General features: G+C 55.1%; 1 protein-coding gene across 1 annotated transcript in view; it reads left to right on the top strand.

The window, feature by feature from the left end:
• Window positions 1-672: 672 nt before the first annotated feature.
• CACNG5 (calcium voltage-gated channel auxiliary subunit gamma 5) overlaps window positions 673-19,118 on the top strand; it is a 43,714-nt gene continuing 25,268 nt past the window's right edge. Inside the window, exon 1 of the mRNA XM_082441940.1 lies at window positions 673-754. The gene's annotated coding sequence lies outside the window, so the exon portion shown is untranslated. The remainder of the gene's footprint in view (window positions 755-19,118) is intronic.

The raw sequence follows: 19,118 nt of genomic DNA, 5'->3' as shown, positions 1-19,118 counted from the left end.
GAATAAAGGAGACATATAAACGGAAGAAAGAAGAAATAAAAAATATTGGTTGCTATCATTATTGCACATGTATTTCCACTCTGTACTTCGGAGGGGCAAACAGTGTGCTTAAGGTCACACAGAAAGAAAGCACAGATCCGGGAGCCAGGCAGACTGAGCTGCACCACGTGTCCTCAGGCACATCGCTTCAGGACTCCGGGCCTCAGTTTTCTCATCCGTACAGTGGGGTTGTTGGGAGGGAGGATTTCATGGGAGCAAAGCGCTCTGAACCGTGCCTAGTGCACAGGGAGTGATCAATACCTACTAGCTGGTGGTGGAGCTGTTTTGATGATGGCAGTGATGATGCTGGTTAAACAGCAGCAGCAGCTGAAATCTGAAGGTAAATCTGACTCAAGTCCGGGAGGGCTCGGCCAAGCTCTACGTGGCCCCCGAACTCCTCTCCTCGAGACCCCAGCCCGCGACTCCCCACCTGCAAACCCCGCGAAGGTGCTTCCCCAGACGTGCGCACCTCCCGGGTGGACCCAGTGTCCTCAGGGTCCCCAAGCCCGCCGACGGCTCGCAGTGCGGGGTGAGGCCCCGCCCCGGCCCCGCCCACTCCCCGCGCGGCTCGAGCGGCGGCCGCGGACACTGGCGCCGGGCGGTTCGTGCGGGCGGACGGGGCGGGCGCCGCGGAGTCTCGCGCGGTACCTCCTGCCCCGCGCGGAGCCTGCGAGGGACGCTTGACCAGGGCCGGGGGCGCTGCCGCTCCAGCGAGGTAGGAGCCGGGAGGACCGGGGGAGACCGGCTGTCGCCGCGTGGGCCCCGCAGCGGACAAACTCCCCCCGAGCCGCCGCCGTTACCGCGGGGCGGGGGCCGCAGGGCCCGCGTGCGCGCATCCCGGGCGGGCGCGGAGAGGAAGGGGCGGGGTTGGGGGCGTGAGTGTGCGTGTGCGCGTGCGCGTGCGTCTGTCTGTCTGTCTCGGGGATGTGAGGGGCGGTGATGACGCCCCCCTCTGTGCGGACGCTGCAGCGCTGCCCACCCCGAAGCTGAGGGCGGACTCCCAACGGCAAACTCGAAGAGCGCCGGCGGCCATTATCCGGCTAGTGCGGGCGGGGAAGCCCACCCCCACCTGTCGAGCTGGGCTGTCCGTCTACGCGGGTCGAATGCCCCGCTTACCGCAGCCTGCCGGGTGGCCTCCCTCCGCCGGTGGTCAGACAGCCTCGCGGGCCCCCCTGCCCGGGACGGGTCCGCCTGGCCGCGGGGGTGGTGGGACTGGCGGGGATGCTCGGTCCGGCGGGGTTAGGAGGAAGTGTCCCTGCGGGAGGCCACGGGGGCGGCGGGGGAGACGCGGGGGAGACGCGGGGAGGCGCTGGGGAACCTGCAGGCAGATGCAGAGTGTGAGACGGCAGCCCCCAGGCACACACCAGGGTATTTCCCCAGTCGCGCCAGAGCCCCCTCCCCATTTTAATTACTTGACCTGTCTCTGCCCTCATCCTAATTCGGCAATTGATGGAGATGCAGTGTGCTACAAATTGTTAAATGAAGTCAGACTGCCTCTTCCCAGGACTGAAGAGATGATTCCCTGGGACCTGGCTTGGAGGGGGGGGGGGGTGGCTCTGAGCCCCTCCAGTGCTGACCGGGGTGCCTGTGAGCAGGCTGGGGCCACAGGCTCTCGTCTGGCCCCTGGGGCCTGCCAGGCACACGGGTGTCCCTTTTCATGGTTGAGGACTTTCGTTAAGGGAAGGATTCACCCACTTTGCACTGAATTATCAGTGACTGGACGAGAGCAGGACCCGGGAGAGTGTCCCCAGGTGGGGGCCTGTCTTAGTTTGACAGAAGTCACACTCCGGCTGTCACCAGTGCTGGCCACTGCTCCACGGGGATCACAAGATGGGACCTGCCTTCCGGCCAGCTCAGGCCCACTCCCTCATCTCCACACCCCCAGGGTCTGATGAATTAACAGCCTGGACTGCCCTGGAGGTGGGCACTGGGGGACTTCGGCTCGGATCTGATGTCCTGGCTCCAGGACACCCCAGGACCATGGGCATCGGGGTTGGCAGCAGCCTCTGCTGACCCCATAGCCAGCGCTCCCTCCGGAGCCCCCCGCCCGCCTGAGAAGCACTAGCTCTGCCTCACTTCTCCGCTGACTTGGCAACTTGAGGTAGCTGGGGACATCTCGTCACAGGGCCAGGTCCCCAGGGTGCTTAGAAAGGGTGGAAATTGTAGCTGTGCCTGAGACACCCCCCGACACACTTCAGCCTCCCTCTCACATGTGGAACTCGGCGGGTGCCCCCGGGGGCGGGGTGGAGCCAGGGCTGCCCTGTGCACACGCGTCCAGGCTGTGAGATGCCTGGCCTTCTGGTGGGCTGCACGCACCCACCCCCCAGCTGGTGGCAGGCTTTGAGACCTTGGCCATTCTCAGGCTGTGAGTTGGGGTTCCGTGACTTGGGTTGGGAGAGGGGATGCAGGGGGAGGTTGCCTGAATTGTTCACACTTGACCTGAGGAGGCCACCTTAGGTCATGGTGGAAAACATGGGCTCCAGCCGCAGCCGGCTCTCTGACTGTTGGACCTTGGCCGAGTCCTGGAGGCTCAGCTTCCTCCTCTGTACAATGGGGCCAGGGGTGTGTGCAATGCAAGGACACAGGTGTCAGTGTTGGGCTCGTAGCAGATGACCACGGCCGGTCGTCTCTGCTTCCTGCAGCCCCGGCCTGATTCTTGGATGTTGTATTGAAAGGGTCCTGTGCCGCCAAGATGCCTCATGCCATCCTAGAGCCAGGGCAGGGGTGGGAGTCTTTGATCAGGTAGCTCACAGATTGCGCTCGGGTGCCCAGAAGGCAGCTGGGAGAGTTGGAATCCAGTCTCCACCAAGCCCTACCTTCTAGCCCTTGGTGCCCTGGGCCTGCCCTGCACGGCATCCTGGCTCGTTCCGGGTGGTCACTGGGCACACACCTGCTCCTTCAGTCCATCCTGGGTTTGGGGTCAGCCTTCCTCCCTGGCAGAATCGGGGCCAGCTACACGTGACCTCAGGAACACCAGGAAAACCCCTGCTCACCGAATATCATCCTGTTCCCCCAAACCTAGCAGTCTGCTGCCTAACGCTCCACCATTAGAGACTCATTCCTTTGTCTATGGCCTTGTACCCAGTTAAGTCAGCTACTAAACCTTAGCATCGGTGACTTGTTTAAAAGCTTTCAGGACCTGTGAGGGGAGAGAGATGGGGGAGGAAAGAGAAAGTGGGGAGAGTGGGAGAGGAAGGTGATGTGCCAGCCTGTGGGTTCTGCAGAGAAAGGCCCAGCGGTGAGCCCAAGGAGGCCCCTCAGGAGAAGGAAGGGCTTGGGGAGACGGGGCGGGGGCAGGCGGCAGGCAGGAAAGTTGTGGACCTCAGTGGGAATTCTCAGCGGGACTGTGGGCTGGGTGGCCTGCTGAGGGAGCCGATAGAAGCCTCCAGTCCTGTGGCTGGGGCAGAGCCAGCGCCTTCCTTTTCACGCTGCCCTCCCTTCCCCGTGAGAGCACGGCCACGTGGTGTGTGACGTATTCCGTATTACAGGTGGTGCACTCTGCCTTGGGAGAGCCTGGGATAGCTGCGCTGGCCATTTAAAACTGTCAGGGGTAATTTGTCAGGTAGGCAAGAGGCTGGGCCGAGCTGGGCCGGGGAGGGTCCAACACCTGTGGCTCCTCACACATCCCCACACCCTCCTATGGCCTTCTCTCGAAAAGAGCAACACAGCATAATTCACTCAGAAGGCCTGGGGGTGCAGGGTTCGGCTGGGGTCACCTAAAAGGCTCGTGGAGGTGGCCCCTGGCCCGGCTGGGCATGCGACCCTGAGCCTCCCGGCGTGGGGGCCAGTGCTGGCGGGCGGGGGCTTGAGGGGCGCCAGCAGGCCCGCTGCGGGAGGGGCAGGCCAGCATCACGTGGGCCCTCGGGGCCCGAGCCATGGACTGGCCCCGCCTGATGGTGGCCCAGCAGTGACCAGTCTGTAGCCTGTCCAGGCGCTGCTGAGGGCAGAGCGCAAGCCAGAGCCAAGAAGTTATGGCTCCCCAGGACGACCTGATGGCCATTCTTTTTTATTAATTAATTTATTTATACATTTATTTTATTTATTTATTTTTGGCTGCGTTGGGTCTTCATTGCCGCGTGCGGGCTTTCTCTAGTTGTGGTGAGCGGGGGCTACTCTTTGTTGCGGTGCGTGGGCTTCTCATTGCGGTGGCTTCTCTTGCTGCGGAGCACGGGCTCTAGGCGCACGGGCTTCAGTAGTTGTGGCTCGTGGGCTCAGTAGTTGTGGCTCATGGGCTCTAGAGCACAGGCTCAGTAGTTGTGGTGCATGGGCTTAGCTGCTCTGTGGCATGTGGGATCTTCCCGGACCAGGGCTCGAACCCGTGTCCTCTGGTAGGTGGATTCTTAACCACTCCGCCACCAGGGAAGTCCCCTAATGGCCATTCTTAAAGATTATTCTCAACCGTTTCTGTTCTTAAATAATAACAATGGTGGCGACAAGGGTGATAGTACCTCTTCATTCTTCATCAGTTATTCATTGAGCACCTACTGTGTACGGGCTGGCCACTGTTGTCAGTAATGGGGATACAACTGTGGCACTATTGGCGTCTGGGGCCAGAGTATTCTTTTGGGGGGATGAGGGTTCCTGTGCACCACAGGGTGTTTGGAAGCATGCCCGGCCTCTACCCACTAAATACCACGGGCACCCTCCTCCCTTGGTGACATCCAAAACTGTCCCCTGGGAGCCAGCATCACCCGCTGCTGACAACTGCTGGGGCTACAGCTACAGACAAAATGGACGGAATCCCATCCTGTTCCCTTAGAAGCAAACGTTCTGAAGAGGGAGATGAACACCGTGTGTGCTAAAGAAGGAACGCATCCAGCAGGCTGCGTGGTGCAGACGCTAGAGAGAAAGTCAAGGGGGGGGGTGGGCAGGCCGTGCCATCTTCCAGGGGCGCTGGGACAGGGCCTCGCTGGTGAGGGGGCCCCGGGGCAGAGGCTGGAAGGGGCAGAAGGGCCTTGCAAGCAGCAGGAAGAGAAAGCGCAGGGACAGGAGGTGGTGTGGAGAGGTGGGGAACAGTCAGATAGGCCCCCCTGGGCCACGAGGCCGCCGCAAGGCCGGCAGCTGTGTCTCTGGGTGTACAGGAGCCCCAGAGACTGCCCACTGCCCGCTGGGTGCAAACTCCAGCCCAAGCATTTTTCCACGTGTCTTCGCAGCCGTCCTCTAAGGTGAGCATTGTTTCCGTACCTCACGTTTCAAAGCCCAGAAGGGTTAGGCAGTGTGGGGTTAGCCCGGGGACATGAACTTGAGTGGTCCGCGCTCTGCTGTCTGACACTAAAACGGGGACTTTGGAGCCACACAGAAGTGGGTTCAATCCCAGCTCAGTCCCTTACTAGCTGTGTGTGGCCTTGGACTAGTCCCGGAACCTCGCTGAGCCTCGGTTTCTCTGGGGAGGGGTGCTGTCGGGAGGCGTGTGTCATCCTTTGTCCCCTCGTGCCCCCTCCCTGTCCGAGCACGCGTGCCCCCTCCCTGTCCGAGCACGCGTGCCCCCTCCCTGTCCGAGCACGCGTGCCCCCAGGAAGCCAGGCGGCGGGCAGCAGCCTCCCATCTCTCCCAGCCACAGGCGCTTGTTCTGGATTCGTACATCCGTTCACTGAGCTGCAGCAATGCCATCTGGTGAGGTCAAAGCCCAAATCTCCGGAGGGAGGTCGAGGGAAGCTAAACGCTCCCACTCCCTCCGCCTCCCCAGGAACTGAGAGAGAGGGACCACCACTCTGAGTCACCACCTCCCTGGGGGGGCCAGGCTCTGCCGTGTTCCTGCAAGGATGCCGGCCTGGCTCTCCGTGGGAGCTAAGCGGGCCTGAAGCTCCAGACCCACCCTCTGGCGGGGCAGGGCCTGGGGCTGTCCCCGCAGGCCGCGTTCACTGAGACTCTATGACCGCTAAGCCCCCAAAACTCTACATGAGAGACTCTCAATCAATCGCTTTTCAAGTGACTCACGTCAGAAATAGGTTGCTACCTGGAAAGGTGGGTTTAAAACTTACCGCAGAGAGTTGAGAGTTGGGAAAAGAGGAGCCCTGATGGGATGGGCAGGCGGCCTCCCTGGTAGTGCCGCCCTCAGTCCCCTTTGCCCGCCGACGCGCGGGGATGTCTTCCCTGGGGGGGGATTGCGGTGATGGCAGGCCCCAGGAAGGACGTTTCTGGACCGTCAGGCACACGGGGGTGTCGGTGTGCTCGGGAGGGAGTGAGGCCCCTCTCGGGAGGTGAGTGTATGTGCCCCGTTGGGCGTGCTGCGTCTTTGTGAGTTTTCCCTGTTGGTTCCTGGGCAGGTGGCCGTCAGAGGTGGCTCCGTGGTCCCCATGGGCCGCGGTTTCTGGGGATGATGGGATGTCCCGGGCCCTCCGACTTTCCAGGCAGGTCCCAGCGCTCACTGATGGAATCTTTGGTTCACTTGAAGAAGGTGCCCGGTGGGTGGATGGCCCTTTCTGCCTCCACCCAGAGACACATCCTGCCCAGCTGTGCCTCTGCTGCCCGACTGCGAGTCTTCTGGGCGGGGGGCCTGTGGCAGGATCGCCCTGGCCTGGGGATGGGTCGAGTCCAGTTCCTCTTACTGGGTGGCCTTAGGCAAGGCCCCGCTCCTCTCTGGGTCACTCTGTCTCATCTGCTAAAGGTGGGAGGGAGGAGCCACTTTCTCCACGCACGTTCCAGAACCCCGGCTGCGTGCGGAGGGGCAGGGATGCTTGGGGGAAGATCACAGCCCCTCCCTCGCAGAGCTTCCTGCCACCACCTCCGAAGGCCTCCCAGCTCTAGAGCTCAGTGGGGCCTTGAGTCCGAGAAAAAGTCTGGACCCAGGGCTCCGGTGAGGAGAAGGAGGTGTGGGGGGGGGAAGCGAAGGCCGCCTCGTTGCACGAGAAGCAACGGCCAGAAGAGGGCGCCGCTTCCCTGGTGAGCCTTAGGGGCGCCCCAACTCCTCTGGCCCTCCCGACCCCCCAGCCGCCTGCCGCCTGCCGCATCCACATGGGTTTAGCGGGTGGTCTACAGAGGGCAGCCTTAAAATATCAAAATGATGGGGTGGGGGGTGGCTTGCCCCCGGAGCCCGGCAGGGAGTGAGGGGGCTGAGTGTGGCCTTGGTGGGTTCCCACCTGCCCTCCACCGCTCGCTGCCCGGCAGCCTTGACCAAGCGACTTGGTCTCTCAGGTTTCCTCGCTGGTGAGATGAGGGTGATAATGACAACATTGTTGGGAGCGTTTTAGGGGTGAGTGGGGTTTTTTTCTAAATTTTTTTTGGTTGCAAACAAACGTAACAGCTGAGAAGCCCGAGGCTCAGAGAGGCTGAGCCTCCACCCACGGTCACGCGGTTAATAAGTGGCAGACAGAGATTTGAACCCAGGTCTCAGGGCCCAAAGCCTAGGAGCTCCTTCTGCTAAAGCAGCCCGCGCAGAAGCGGGAGTTGATCAGGGAGGCCTCAGGCGTGTCCTGGAGCCCGAGTGGGCCTTGTCCTCTGATTTCCTCATCAGAGAACCCGGGCTCTCTTAGCCCTTCCATCCTCAGACGTGTCCCCCCGGGTGTGTCCGCTGCACACGCTGGGCCACGGGAACCCCAGGACGCTGGTTTGACCTTAAAGAGAGTAAGCGCATCCAGTCAGCTGTGTGTGACCCACTCCTGGGGCAGAGGGAGCGGGGCTGGGAGAGAGGGCAGCGGCTGTGGGCAGCCAGGCCAGGGCCCAGGAGCAGGGAGGGTAAGTTTCTCTCAGACCCACATGTCAGGCAAATGGAAAGAGGCCGAGGTTGGACATTTCCAGAAGACAGTGGCTAACGGTCGTTTCCACCACTTCTGTGGCATCTGATTTGTACCTGCTGCTTGTCACACCATTTAATTAAATCCACCCCCCCCCAGCAGTCTTGGGCAATGGGCTTTATTATCCCCATTTTACAGATGGGGAAACAGAGGCTCGGACACGTAAAGTAAGTCGCCTGAAACCACGTGGCTCATGGTGGCAAAGCAGGGGTGGAAGCTAGGTCTCTCCAGTGCCTGAGGGGGCCAGCCACCACGCCCCCACCCAAGCCAGCACCCAAGCACAGGCAGGCATTGAGCAGGGAGAGGAAAGGCTTGGAGGGGCGGGGGGACAGAACGTTTCAAGAGCTGCATTTAGAAGGAGGGGCGCTTCGGTTGTGATGACCCTCGTTGTTTATTGTTTTAATTTCCCGCTACTGTAGTAGTTCCTTTTTACGGCAGAACGTTTGGGAAATGAGACCCATCATGTGTAGTTCCAGGGGGCAGAATCTGAGTTGGCAAGAGCAGCCCTGGTGTTGTCTTGGGCAAACTTGCCCCCGTTGGAGTTGTCGCCTGATGTTGGGGGCGTCCCCACGTCCCCAGAGTCCAAGCCCAGGCTGCCTGGACCCCAGCCCAGCCGGGATGCTGCCAAAGGCCTTCCTGCTCCAGAGTCGGGGCTTCCGGGAGCCCTTCTCGGAGGGAGACAGTGCGCCAGGGCCCCGACGTGTGCCCGAGGTTGGACACCGAGGCCCCGGGGGCAGAGGTCGCCGGGAGGGGCCGCTCTCGCCTGGGCAGGAGCCCGCAGCCAGCCTGGCCCTGAGTAGTGGGGAAGCCGGGACCCCCTGGAATAAGCCAGTGTCGAATCGCTCGCCCAGCAGGGTTTCCAGCAGAGCTGCAGGCGCTCTCCTCTCTGCAGCTTGGCGGGAGGGGAGATCCTGACCCGGTGAGAGAGCCGAGGCCCGGGAGGGGGCACCCGCACCCTCTGGGGTCCTGAGAGGATGAGCCGGGCAGCAGGACAGGCCCCTGGGGGGCGCAGGTCCCTGGGCCGCCTTCCCTCTATGAGGAGCCGCCCCCTCGATGGTAGTACAGGTAACAGTGGAATTGATGTCGCCTGGGCGCTTATGAGCGCGAGGTCTTGCCTGAGCCTCGCGCCGCCTGATCCGTAGGAGGTGCACCTTACGGTCACGGTCACGTCTGTTTTGCTGACCGGGCGTCGGGCTCGGCGGGTCAGCGCCGGCGGGAGCTGCGACTCCAGGCTCTTCACCACCTCATCCCCCAGAGTGGGCAGTGGGGGCTGGGAGCTCGATCGCCCCGTGTAACCTTGGGCCAGTTATCTTACTTCTTGGAGCCCAGCTTCCTTAATTCTAACACGAAGGGGAGAGCGGTTCCACATCGGGTGGCGTGGTGATAAAATTAAATGGAGACGACAGACATCGTGCCGACATCGGGCAGCAGCCCACGGTGCTCCACATGTGGGGGTCACTTGCTTTGTCTTCCTGGCCCCGTGGACTCGGAGCCCACCACCCTCTCGGTGACGCCTGAAAGAGATTCTGCAGAGGTCTGTGGCTGGGAAAGAAGGAAGCCAGTGGGACCTTATAGGCGACCTTGTCGGTGACCCTGGCCCCAAAGCCACGGTCAAGCGTAAAGGGAGTGGATACGTGACAGTAGCTCTTACGGTGTGTCCGAGCCTGGGTCTCCCGGGCTGCGTGCACCACCCGCCTTATCTGCCAAGCAACGCAGTGAGGTTATTGTCGTTAACCACATTTTATAGGTGAAGAGCTGAGGCACAGAGAGGTCAGGTAACTTGCCCAGAGTCACAGAGTGCATAAATGGTGGAGCAGGGTTTGAGCCCAAGGAGCCCGACATGCTTTTTGAGACCCTTGGAATTTGTACAGGGAAAATGTAAACAAGTCCCTGGGCTCGGGGTTTGACTCTTCCAAAATTCCCTTCTTCCCTTCATTTAAAACCAAAACTCTTCTCCGGATGGGAACCAGGTGATGCAATGGAGTCAGCTCGGGTGTCCCCTCCCCCCAGACGTCCCCCAGTTACAGGCCGAGTTTGTGCTTCTGCAGCATCTCCTCCGTCAGCTGACTTGCCCCGGCACCGCCAGCATCTTCTGCTTTTCACCTGCCCCGTAAACCAGGGGCTCCCCAGGGTGCGTCCTACCTGCTTTTGAACGGCATTCGCTCCCACTGGTCTCTGCAATCAGTGTCCAGTGTTTCCTCTGCCCTTCACAGGTCTGCCTTGCCCCACGGAGCCTGTTTTGCCGGTGCTGATCACGGCCCCTCTCCGGGTCAGTTACCAGACCTAAAGGCAAGTCCTGGAGTTCTGTCCCTGGGGTCTCCTCTAATCCCCCCCGGCAACATCCCCCCCCATAATTGCTCATGTGCACACACTTTTGGTATACGCTCCTTACATTGTGGTGAATCATTGTCTTTAATATAAATAGATGCAATCTGTAGGGGGTTTTATTGTGGTAAAATACACATAACAAAAAAATCTACCATTTTAACCATCTTAAAATACAGAATTCAGTGGCGTTTAGTACTTTCAAATGTTGAGCAACCATCACCACTATCTAGTTCCAGAACGTTTCCATCCCCCCAAAAGGAAACCCACCCAGTAAGTCACTCCCACTCTCTCCTCCCTAAGGCCCTGGCAACCACTTACCTGCTTTCTGTTTCTGTGTGTTTACCTATTTGGGACATTTCATATAAATGGATTCCCACAATATGTGGCCTTTTGTGTCTGGCTTCTTTCACTTAGCATTATATTTTTAAGGTTCATCCATGTCATAGCATGGATCAGGGCTTGTTTCCTTTCTACGGTTGAATAATATTCCATCATGTGGATATACTGCATTTTGTTTATCCATTCATCAGTTGATGGACATTTGTGTCATTTCCACCTTTTGGCTATTATGAATAATGCTGCTATGAACATTCATGTACAAGTATATGTTTTCAATTCTTTGAGGTGTATCCCTAGGAATAGAATTGCTGGGACATATGGTAATTCTCTGTCTCACTTATTGAGGTATTACCAAACTGTTTTCCACAGCGGCTGCACCATTTTACATTCCCACCAGCAATGTATGAGGGTTCCGATTTCCCCACATTTTCTCCAAAACTTATTTTCTCAAAAACCTTTCGAACTCTGGCTACCCATATTTTATGATCACACAGGGGCTCAGACAGTGAAGCAGCTTGTCCAAGGCCACACAGCTGCTTGGTGACAGAACCAGAACTTGAGCTCAGGGGCTCTGCACTCCTGACCGCCAGCCTCTTCTCTTCCAGTGCTCGTGTGGAGCCAAGGTCGGGGGCTTCAGGCTCACAGGAGCGTCACTGTGTTTCTGGGTCCTGACTCTGTACCCGGCTCAGCATGGCTTGCCTTCCAAACAGAGGCCCCACTGAGCATGGTGCTAGGAGCACCGTCCTGGCACTCATGGGCAGTACGTGTTGGCGTGCTTTCCGGCAGTGCCTTCCCTGGGGGTGATATATCCAGACACCCCCGCCCACCCATCCCCAGCCATTGCCCTGGGAGGCAGGTGACTTCTGGTGTAAATCTCACTTGGTCTCAAAATAGGTGGTTGCTCCCTGATGGGTGACCTTCACTTCACCTCTTCATCCCAGAGGCCCAAGATGCCTCGGCCAGCCTCACCTTGCTCTGCAGGAGAGTGGCACGTGCTCTGGGGCTGGTGGATGCACAGCACCGAGGCCAGCTTCATCCTTCCAGGGCACGAGGTGTGTTTTTGATGGAGCTCAGGGGATGGGCTGTGAGTGATGTGGTCAGGAGGGCCCCCACCTATTTCCTGGAGGGGGTGTTGTCTCCTGGAGAAGGTGGGTGGGATTGCTCTGTGCATGGACAAGGTCTTTTTTTTTTAACCTTCTGCATCAGGACAGCCTAATCGCTCTCCCCACCCACCTTGAACTCCAGCTCCACCCTGAGACCACCTCTGGCCTTGCAGTGCCCTGTAGCAGTGATCTCGACCTTTCTTCTAGATCTTTTTTTGGCAGGATCTTAGTTCCCCGACCGGGGATCGAACCTATGCCTGCGGTGGAAGCGCGGAGTCTTAACCACTGGACCACCAGGGAAGTCCCTCTCCTAGATCTTAACCCTGACAACCTGGACCCCATGGCCTGACCCCCCTGGACACGACTCCTGTCTGGGTGGTAATTTGGGGCCACCAGCAGCTTTGTGATCTCAGAAGCCGGGCCCAGAGGCCACCCCCACTGGTCACTGTCTGTGTGACCTCAGGCCAGCGCTGTGTCCTCTCTGAGCCTTGGTTCCCACGCCTGTGAGCAGGGGACATCAGGGCGGTGTTCACAGAATCACTGGGGGACGAAGGTTGTTGTGTAGAGAAACACCTGGAACACTGCTGGCCAAGGCAGAAATCCACAAACACCAGCTTCTTTCCCGCCCTCCCTCCTTGCCTTGGTCACCTGTTCCGGCTGCTCGAAGGGACCTGCTGATTTGGGGCAGGAGGGATCCTGGCACCCAACCCCACTCTCCTTCCTTCCACCTGCCAGGTCTGCTGGTTGTCCAACCCCAGGTCAAGATCTGGGGCCCTTGTTTCAAGTGAAGCCCTTGCAGCCATAGGAGTTAAGGGGGTGGCTGGAGCCCCTTTTTGGGCTTCACCAGTCTAGAGCATTTGTGGCAGGAATCCTACTCACCTTCAGATGCAAAAATCTGCAGAAGGAATTCTTGTGCCACCCCCCACAATCCCCCCCAGCCCCACACAGGTGTGTGTTGGTAGAACCATGATGTAATGGAGGTTCCTTAAAAAACTAAAAATAGAGCTACCATATAATCCAGCAATCCCACTCCTGGGCATATATCCAGAGAAAACCATAATTCAAAAAGATATGTGCACCCCAATGTTCATTGCAGCACTATTTACAATAGCCAAGACGTGGAAGCAACCTGAATGTCCATCAACAGAGGAATGGATAAAGAAGATGTGGTACATATATACAGTGGAATACTGCTCAGTCATAAAAAAGAACAAAATAATGCCACTTGCAGCAGCGTGGATGGAGCTAGAGATTGTCATACTGTGTGAAGTAAATCAGACAGAGAAAGACAAATATCCTGTGATATCGCTTATATGTGGAATCTAAAAAAAGGGTACAAATGAACTTATCTACAAAACAGAATTAGTTACAGATGTAGAAAACAAACTTACGGTTACCAGGGGGTAAGCGGGGGAGGGATAAATTGGAAGATTGGGATTGACATATACACACTACTATATATAAAATAGATAACTCGTAAGAACCTGTTGTACAGCACAGGGAACTCTACTCAGTACTCTGTAATGGCCTATATGGGAAAAGAATCTGAAAAAGAATGGCTATATGTGTATGCGTAACTTATTCACTTTTCTGTACACTTGAAACTAACACAACATTGTAAATCAACTATACTCCAATAAAAATTAAAAAAAAAAAAAGAACCAGGATGTAATTATAATGGGAGCAAACCCAGCTGGAGGGGCTCCTGGGTGCTGGGCACAGTGCTAGGTGAGTGACTACACCTTCCGCAATCTTCACACGGCTCCGTCAAGAGGGTTCCATTTTTATCCTCCCTTTAGAGATGCAGAAACTAAGGTCCAGAGAGGTGAAGTGACTTGCCCAAGGTCACACAGCTGTTAGTGATAGAGCTGGGATTTGGACCCAGAGCAAATGTGAGTGAGGAATGCTTGGCTTTTGTAACTTCTTGGGGCAAAGCCCGGGCTGTGAACTTGCAGCAGGAAGGTCCTTCCACCTCTCCTGCTTCCTTTGCTCTGGGGGCAGTGATTGCCCCCGAGGATGCAAAGAAAAGGGCCCCAGGCTGTGGGCTTAGTAGCACTGGACTCGGTTCAGTGAGGGTAGAGGCTGGGCCTGGCACCCCCCTCTGAGCCCCAGCTCTGAGAGCCGTCGTAGGCACGTGGGACCCACTCTGCCTTCTGCACCTTCAGCCGCCTCCCTGAAACCTTCCTACGGCACATTGCTCCGGACCTCCAAGCACTCCGATGCCCTCTCCTCAGCCAGCCCCCCCACGGGAAACTTCCAGAAGCTTCAGGGGGGCAGCTGGCATGTGCTAGGAGCCGTCCCAGCCCTACCTGCACTACCGTATTTCATCATCTTAGCACCTGTACCAAGAAGTATTCTCTCAGATCCCCAGATGAGAAGGTGGAAGGCCTGCGGGGTCAGCTGAAAGGTCCAGGTGAGAGCACACAGTTGGCAAAACAGTTGATGCCAGACAAGTTGGGCGCCAGAGGGCCAAGGCCAGAGCCTGGCTTTAAGAGCAGCTCATGTCAGGGCCAGGTGTGGGCTGGGCCCTCTGCCTGGATCACCTCCTGCACTCCTTAGACCCTATGACTGTCCCCATTGAGGACAAGGCTGTACCGATTCAGACTAAAGTGTTACTGGCTGACAATGCTGTTCGTACCACTTGGATTTCAGCTCAGCTGTGAAGGTGTTTGAGCCCAAGGCAGGCATTTTCATGTCTGCAGGAAAGATGGGTTTGGGAGACCCTGCTTCTGTTTTCTCGGCCCTTTTCCCGATGAGCCCAGCCAGCTGGCGACTTGCGTTCAGACCCTGCTGAGCAGCCCCGGCGCTGTGAGCAGAGAGAAGCCAGGATGTCCAACTCAGATACGCGGGTGGCCCGTGCGTGTTGACTGAGAGCCCATTTAAACCCGAGTGCCAGCCGGCGATGGCTGGCCATTAAGGGAGAACCCCTGGGTTCACCCGACGTCAAGATCAGTTAGTATCAAACCGCCGCCAGCATTTTTTTCTTGTCCTGCCTTTGCCGAGGGAAATAAAGCATGGGAGGCACAATATAGAGACGTCATTCCTGGTTATGGATTTCCTCCCCTTCCTCTCCCTCCCCTCCAGATTGGAACGTCTGTCTGCCTCCTGATGAATGTGCTGTTGTGGGAAGGGCGAGGACCACTCATCCTCTGAGGGCCCCAGGGCAGCGCACTGGACGCGGGCAGGGCCGCGGAGGGGGCTGAGGCCGGTCCAGGGCGGGGGCAGCGGGAGAGCAGCCTCAGGGCCACGCCTACCCCAGGGAGGGGCTGACCCAGCCTGGATCAGCTCAGCGTGCCCCCTGAGCCCGCATCCTGGGGCTCGCACTGGGGAGTCTGGGGCTCTGTTCTGGGTCTGCCTGGGAAGAGCATCTTGCCTCTTTGTGAGGAGAACAGGGTGAACACAGACAGAGGCCTGTACCCCAGAAGACGCAAGTTCATGTCCTGACGCAGCCTCCCTGGGCAGGACACCTCTCGCAGCCTGTTTTCTCACTTGCAGAATGGAGCACGCCTTCCGTAACGGCGTCTTCCTCCGCTTGACGGAGGGAGCTCATGAGGTCCCAGCCTCGTATGAAAGCATTTAGTGAAACATCTTTAATGCTGGAGGGTCAACGTCACACCCCGTTGTGTTCCAGGCTCCCGAGTGTGTAACCTTTGTGGGGTTGGATGGTTGGAAGATACCGTTGAGATCACCAGAAAGGTCTAGCAATTAAATAATTAAGAAAGGAGATGAGGAAGAAGAATTCAAACCCCTTAGTCCTCCAAAAGGTGGTTCTCAGTGCGGCTCCTAGCCAGTCGGGCCAGGAGCTGAGCTGCAAATCCTAAGCAAGCCAGGAGGGGTGTGAGAACACAGCCGGCCTCCAGCCCCACAAGCCACGTAGCTCCCGAAGGCAAGCTGCAGGCGGACGCTGCCCACGCGTCTGCGTGCTCTGTCCCCAGCACCGTCCCCTTCCTGGCGTGTGCCACCTGCTTCACCCCCTCCTGGGTCTCCCCTGGGCAGCCCCAGCCCCTCCGTGGTCTTCAGCCTTGGACTGAAATTGACCTCGGGAAGATGCCCCAGGGCCCCGTTGATGGCCTGCCGCGCTCAGTATGACTTGGGCGTTTGCAGACGGAGGTCAGCTGACCATTAAGCTATGGAACCAAGCACTCCACTTAGGCGTGTATTTGGGACACAGTTAAATAATGAAAACAAAAATAGAACATTGCAGAAGCCTGAGGCAGGCTGGATCATGCCCCAGGAAGGAGCAGGGACGGCTGTCTTTGGGGACGGGGGTGGGGAGTCACTGCCAGCCCCCCTCTGCCAGGAAGTTGCTCTGGTTTAAAATGTATTTTTTCTTTATATATAGGTCATCCTTTGCTAACTTTTAAATGAAAGTTTACAGGCACACATACACATTCCAATTGGAAAAATAATTTGTGCTTGTTACAGCACGTTGGGAAATTCAGAAAAGTAGAAAGAAACAGTCTTTCCTCCTCTCCCTGGCTCCATAATGCTGGGTGGGCATGTTAGAACTTTTGGTAACCGCCCCCCACCCCAACCCCAGGAGAGCGAGAGGGATGAAAAGCAGGTACCGAATTAGAGACTTCCAGTTTTGGCAACAGAGCTAGCCCAGCTAACATATACCCATCCAATGACCAGCACTTAGGCAGATTTTTAAATACATAGTTGACTCATAAGAAAGACAGAAGTCTTCAAGGAACTCACACTCAGAGTCTTGAGCATGTAAACTGACACCGAGGAGGACTGGGGATATTGGACCCAGATATGGTCATAGGAACTCAAGTCTAGAATCTTAACGCCCACCCAGGGACAGGGAGATGTGACATTGGGCGCTGACAAGGCCAGAGGTTGTCCCTGGGACCTCTCCATGGGCAGGCTGCTAACCTCCAGTGCAAGAAAGCTGCCAGGACATTAACTCTGTTCAGATGCTCTAGGTGGGGGGGAAAATGTTTCCTTCAAGAAGCCTAAGGGCAAAGACTGAGCTACCCATAGGTACAAAGTCTAAATTTACAACACCCCCAAAGGGGAGAAATCCTGAACTAAAATTTAATGTAAAAATAGGTCCTGGGCTGATAGAACCGCTGACTCACCCAGCGGAATCAAATTCAAAACTGCTTTCCAGGGCTTGTCCACGACCCAGAGTGCATAGGATTCCCACAGGGAAAAAAGCCCTGCTGAAGATGAGCTCACAATAGAAACTACAAACCACTCGAGGACGTGGGTTACCTTGAGGCGAGTTAGCACAGACAGCAAATGGGGACATCAGCATCTCAACTGTAGAACTTGAACTTGATCATAGAACCATGCGAAAAAGTCTGTAAAGCAAGTCCAGTGTGTTTAAAATAACCAAGGAGCTACCATCACCAACCTGCTTTTTGTTCCTATAGTTTTACCTTTTCTACAATTTCATCTAAAGGGAATCATACAATACGTAGTTTTTTGTGTCGGGACTCTTTAGCTTATAATGCATTTTGAGATTCATCCGTGTCATATGTATCAGTAATTTATTCCTTTTTATTGCTATTGTATGGACATACCATGGTTTGTTCATCCATTCACCAGTTATGGACAGTGGGTTGGTTCTAGTTTGGGGCTATTATGAATAAGTCTTCTATGAATATTCAAATGAAAGCCTTTACATGACCATAGTTTTCATTTCTCTAGTAGTCCCACCTAGGAGTGGAATTGCCGGGTTGTGTGGCAAAGACATGTTTAACTTTATAAGAACTTCTAAAGTAATGGTGCCATTTTGCATTCCCACCAGCAATGCATGAGAGCTCCAGTTGCTCCAGATCTTTGTCAACACTTAGTATTGTCTCTCTTTTTGATTTTAGCCGTTCTAGCATCTGTGTAATGGTTTCTCATTGTATTTCTAATATAACCTTGATGACAAAACGAAACAGGACTTTGGGGGAAAAGTATAGGTCAATTTCATTTATGAATATACATACAAATGTTATAAATATAATGTTAAACTGTATTATATATAAATGTGTTATACACACACGTATATATATACATACATATATATCACAACAAAAGCAAGATTTACACTAATAATGCAAGAATAGTTTAACATTAGGAAATCTATTCATGTAATTTATCTCAACAGATTAAAGGAGGAAAATAAACGTCAAAAATGTAGAAAAGATAATAAAAGTCAGTATGATTGTTAAAACAAAAACAAAAAAAAAACAACCTTGCAGAAAACTAGCAACAGAAGAGGACTTCTTTATCCTAAGCTATACTGTCAACAATATCTGACTTGATGGTAGAATGTTAGAATCATTCTCTTTCAAATCAGTTGAGTAGGTCTCTACCATCCCTTCTATGTCCTAGAGTTACTTGACCAGTACACCAAGATAAGAAAAAGAAGTGGGAACTATAAGAATTGGAATGAAAAACTACAAAACTGTTAATATTCACAAACTATATGATCATTCATTTTATAGAAAATCCAGGAGAATTTTTGTTCAGCACAGCTGCTAAATGCAAGATCATCATACAAAAATGAATAATAGTATGTTTGAATATATTTAAGGACTTCTCAGAAGATACCATAAAGAAAATGAAAAGAAAAGCTTCAGACTGTGAGAAAATGTCTTAGCATATAAATATGACAAAGGATCAATATCCAGACTCTTTCAAGAGCTCCTGTAAATTAATAAGGAAAAAGGTGAAGAACTCAATAGAAAAATAAATGGGAAAAAGACACGAACAGACATCTCATAGAAATGGGAACAAGACTGTGACTAGACTTGATAAGATACCGCATATCATTAGTCATCATGGAAATGTGAGTTAATTTGACAATGAGATACCATTTTATTCCCACTGGGACCGACAAAAATTAAGAAATCTGACAATACCAAATGTTGCTGAGAATACGAAGCTATGAGAGCTCTTACACACTGCAGGTGGGAGTGTAACTTGGTACAACTGCTTTGGAAAAGAATTCGGCATTAGGTAGTCAAACAGAACCCATCGCCTAGGTCACTGTGCTCCTGCACCATTTCATTTCTCAGTCACCCCACTTACAGGCATTATATTGTTGTCACCATTTTATATCTTTACTGAATGAGGCTGAGAAAGCTTAAGTATCTTGCCGGAGTTCGCAGAAGCTATGAAGTTTCAGACTCTTCTTTCTATCCTCTTAACAGGCCATGATTCTCTGAGAGGCTTTGAGGCAGGAGTGGGGCCCTGAATCTGCCCATAATTGGTCGTCTGTCCCAGCTGTGTTTCCACTTCTCAGTGCTGCAGGATGCAGCGCACGGTCAGCCAGCAGGGGGCAGTCAGCCGCCCGCCTCCTTCCCTGGTGGGGCATTGTCCCTTAGCGGCAGGAAGAGAGCTAATTTAAAAAGGGAAAAGATCATTATGTCATTTAAGGGAAAATGTGGTGCCATTTATTCAACAAAATCAGGGAAAAGGGACAATAAAGTAGAAAGACAAATTTGGGCTTCCCTGGTGGCACAGTGGTTAAGAATCCGCCTGCCAATGCAGGGGACATGGGTTCGAGCCCTGGTCCGGGAAGATCCCACATGCCTCAGAGCAGCTAAGCCTGTGTGCCACAACTATTGAG

Source organism: Balaenoptera physalus, assembly GCF_965194825.1.
Source record: "Balaenoptera physalus genome assembly, chromosome: 20".
Classification (NCBI taxonomy): Eukaryota; Metazoa; Chordata; class Mammalia; order Artiodactyla; family Balaenopteridae; genus Balaenoptera; species Balaenoptera physalus.
The sequence above is the reverse complement of the archived record's forward strand: the minus strand, read 5'-3'. Positions and strand labels throughout refer to the sequence as shown.